The sequence below is a fragment of the Papio anubis genome, chromosome 9, assembly GCF_008728515.1.
Source record: "Papio anubis isolate 15944 chromosome 9, Panubis1.0, whole genome shotgun sequence".
Taxonomy (NCBI): domain Eukaryota; kingdom Metazoa; phylum Chordata; class Mammalia; order Primates; family Cercopithecidae; genus Papio; species Papio anubis.
Window position 1 is genome coordinate 106,216,361 of NC_044984.1, and position 4,744 is coordinate 106,221,104.

The following is a 4,744-nucleotide window of genomic DNA, read 5'->3' on the forward strand; positions in this document are numbered from 1 at the left end:
ACTGCACTCCATATTCCAGCCTGGGTGATAAGAGTGGGACTCTGTCTCAAAAACAAACAAAAAAACCCGAATAAAAGTAATAGTACAACAATCAAAAATACAAATAAAAAATACAGTTTAACAACTATTTACACAGTATTTACACTGTATTAGGTATTATAAGTAATTTAGAGATTACTTAACTCGTACCCATTTACCCTAAGAATACTGCGCTGGCAGCGAGCTACTCTTTCTCTTTTTCTTTCTTTCTCTTTTTCTTTTTTCTTTCTTTCTCTTTCTCTCTCTGTCCTTCCTTCCTTCTTTCCTGCCTTTTGTCCTTCCTCCCTTTCTCCCCTTCTCTCTTTCTCTCTTTCTTTCTTGACAGAGTCTTGCTCTATTACCCAGGCTGGAGCGCAGTGGTGCAATCTCAGCTCACTGTAACCTCCACCTCCCAGGTTGAAGCAATTCTCTTGCCTCAGCCTCCTGAGTAGCTGGGACTGCAAGTGTGCACCACCATGCCCGGCTAACTTTTTAATTTTTTTAGTAGTTGGGATTTAACCATGTTGCCCAGGCTGGTCTTGAACTCCTAACCTCAAGTGATCCTCCTGTCTCAGCTTCCCAAAGTGCTGGGATTACAGGTGAGAACCACTGCACCCAGCCTGTTTTCACGTCTATGTGTTTCTATAGTCATAAACTCCTTAAGACAAGGAGTATCTTAGTCATCTTGGTATACATCCCATGGGACTTAGTACAGTTTTTTGTGTTTGTTTTTTTTTTCCCCCGAGATGGAGTCTTGCTCTGTCACCCAGGCTGGAGTGAAGTGGCACCATCTCAGCTCACTGCAACCTCCGCCTCCCGGGTTCAAGCAATTCTCCTGCTTCAGCCTCCCGAGTAGCTGGGATTACAGGCACCTGCCACCAAGCCCGGCTAATTTTTGTATTTTTAGTAGAGACGGGGTTTCACTATGTTGGCCAGGCTGGTCTCCTGACCTTGTGATCTGCCCGTCTTGGCTTCCCAAAGTGCTGGGGTTACAGGTGTGAACCACCGCGCCCGGCCTTTAGTACAATTTTTAGACACATAGCAGGTGCTCCATATGAGTTGGAAGGATGCATAAACTGGAGATATCAGAAAATAGGGAAAAGCTGGGGACCGGTTTAGTCCTTGGGAGCCACAAATAGCTGAAACATTCCCAACGTGCCCAACTCTGGCTAACAGCTGTCTGTTACTGACATCTACCATAAAGATTTGTCTTCTTGCTGACACTCAGAATGGGATTAGCATGATAATGCAGATTTGCTACCTAAACGATGCTCTCATAAATATGCACACACAGTGTGTGTTGTCATACATTAAGAAGATGGTTTGTTTGGTAAAGAGATAAAGAGTGTCGTCTCTGGATTCAGATTGCCTGGATTTAAATTCTGGCTCTGCCACTTACTACGTGTGAAATCCTGAGCCAGTTACTCTTTCTCTACGCTTCAGGTTACTCCTCTGTAAAACAGGGACAATTATAGGGAGACATTTAAAACACGTTTCAATTATCCAGTGGATTTAGAGTTTACAAGTTGACATTAAGAACAGAAAAGCACTTGAATAGCTCCTTTCACTGACCGTCAGAAAGCCTTCCAAGGTTGCCAAGGAGCTTTGCAAACCATGGGAAAATCGTGCCTTAAGCCATTTCAGTCTGGTAGCACATGTAATAATAAGGATAACGATGATAATATCCAGCGTTTATCAATGGCTTCTGTATCACTCACTGTGCTAAGTGTTCAACACACTTTACCTCATTTAATCCTCACTACAACCTTTGAGGAGACGGAGAGTGTTGTTATCCTTGTTTTACAGATGTGGGGGGTGACTGCAGAGGGAGATAAGTGGTTTGCCCAGGGTTACATAGCTAGACATAAATGGCAAGCAAGAGTGGCATCCTCACTTTTAGTTCCAGGGACGCGTTCCTCTTCTAGTAGGAAGTGGGATGAAGGTGTGGGGAAGGGAGGCAGTTGGTTGTGAGACATTCGATGACAGCAGTATTGTTATAGTTTCTACTTAACAACTAGGGCAATAAGCAAATAACAAAGGAAAAGACCCAGACAAAAATGTTCAAGAACATTTAGGCTTTTAAAATAGTCTGAAGTCTTATAAACGCACCACACTCACCTGTTTAATAAACCCACACAGTTCCCTATAACAAGTACTGCCCTTCGTAATGTGCAGGTAATACTGTGAATATTTACTGTGAATGGATTTTCCTTGTACTTCTGCACTGTCCTTCCCCTTCTGTCTTTTGATCAAGTGAAGGTTGCTCAAGTTGACAGATGTTTTTCTGTGACTGTGAAACAGGTTGCTGCACGTTCTTCCCCATGGGGCTAGAGCCCTTTATCTTGGTATCATGAGTTGTATTGTTTATTGCTAACTCTGGATCTTAGGGGCTGATCCCTATCATCCCATCAAGGATTTTCTAAGACCTAATAATACCCTCTTGGTGTAAGACTGGAAGTTAAACTAATATCGACTGTAATGAGAATAGTGGGCTCAGTAGCTACCAACTATGAAGCACTTTTTAGAGACCAGATCCTGTGTCAAGTGCTTTCCATGCATTGTCTCCTTGAATTCTCTCAACGATGCCATGTTGGCTGGGTGTGGTGGCTCATGCACCTTTAATCCCGGCACTTTGGGAGGCTGAGGTGGAGTGCAGGAATGAGGGCAGTGGTTTGAGATAGCCACAGCCAACATGTAAGCCCATGTCTACTAAAAATGCTAAAACTTACCTTGACTGTTGGTGCCTGTAATCCCAGCCACTTGGGAGGCCCCAGGGAGGAGGTATCCGCCTTGAACCTAGGGAGGCCAGGAGCTCACGGTAAGGAGGCCAAGATCCCACTCCACTGCACTCCAGCTTGAGAGGACAGAGCAAGACTCTGTCTCAAAAAAGATGCATATCGACACAGTTGAAACAGGCACAGATATGTCCCTTGCCACCTGCAGCTAGAGCTAATGGAGTGTCAGAGTTAGGGTTCAAACCTAAGGCAGTGACTCCATAGCTGGGCAGCCTAACTACATTTTTATTTTCCTCACCACAGATTTTAAAATAGGACTCATAGGCCTTCTCTTTGATAATTTTTTGGGTCTGTTGGCCTTAGCTGTATCGCAGGAGGTCTTATAAAAATGAGTTGTGAATGAGCAGGTGGCTCCTACCTGTGATATCTTTGGGAGTAAGGCAGGAGGATGGCTTAAAGCCAGGTGTTCAGACCAGCCTGGGCAGCCGTGAGACCCTGTCTTGAAATTTTTTGAGCCAGACACAGTGGCTCAAGTGTAATCCCTATATGCTTTGGGAGGAGGCCGAGTAGACGGATCACCTGAGGTCAGGAGTTCAAGACCAGCCTGGCCAGCATAGTGAAACCTCATCTCTACTAAAAATACAAAATTAGCCCGGGCGGTAGGGCAGGTGCCTGTAATCCCAGCTACTCAGGAGGCAGAGGAAAATCCACTTGAACCCTGGGAGGCGGAGGAGGTGTGGCAGTGGAGAGCTGAGATCAATACCACACACTCCAGCCCTAAGAGGCTGACAAGAGTGAAACTTTAGTCTCAAAAACAAAAATTTTTTTTAAAAGATCAAAAAAAAAAAAACAAAAACACAAGGTTGTGCTTACAAACTTGTGAGTGTCACCTGAAACTTGGTCTTTGGGTAAAAAGGAGTTACAGTTCTTCAGGACATATAAGAAAGCAGAAGGAATTTCAATTTTGTTGTTCTTAGGGGCCAGAAAAGGACAGATGAAGCCATAGCCAGGGGTATGTTGGCTCCTTTTCCACATGCATGCTTAGTTACCACAGCCTTGGCAGGCGCCTCCTTGGAGAGATGGGAGTATATGTTCTCAACTCTGTAGTTGATTCCTGTGAAGGGCACTTGATCACCAATGGGTTGTCTTTTCTGAGTTCATCCTCAGAAAGAATTAATAAAACGAGAAGAAGGACTGGCGAGTAGCGGTGGCTCAGGCCTGTAATCCCAGCACTTTGGGGAGGCAGGGAGGCAGGGCAGATCACGAGAGTAGAAGATGAACCATCCTAGCTGCTGCAGTAGAAACCCACGTCCTCTACTAAAAGCCACAAAACTTAACCAAGTAGCAGTGGCGGAGTGCCTGTAGTCCCAGCTACTTAGGAGGCTGGGGCAGGAGAATGGCAGAACCCAGGGCCAGGCTTACAGTGAGCTGAGATCAGCCTGCACTCCAGCCTGGGCGACAGACCAAGACTCCGTCTCAAAAAAACCGAAGGACTAGAGGAAACAAAAGCCAAGGTTTCTTTAAAGTTTTGGAGTCCAGCATACAATGCAAACATTTTTCAATAAAGCTGTTCCTTCTATATCCTTTGCAGTCACTGAAGCTTTTGTTTAGGTATTTAAGGTGAGTGAGTTGAAGTAGAAACCATATGAATTTGTTCCCTCTCAACTGGATTCCTTGCTTACAATTACCCTGGCACATACTAAATGCTCAGAAAATATGTGAACAGACAAAGATGCATTTCTAATACCAAGATTTTAGGTCGGGTGCGTTGGCTCACACCTGTAATCCCAGCAGTTTGGAAAGCTGAGGTGGGTGGATCATGAGGTCAGGAGGTTCAGACCAGCCTGACCAACCCCCATTCCTACTAAAAATACAAAAATTAGCTGGGTGTGGTGGTGCACACCTGTAATCCCAGCTACTCAGGGGGCTGAGGCAGGAGAATTGCTTGAACCCGGGAGGCGCAGGTTGCAGTGAGCCGAGATTGTGCCATT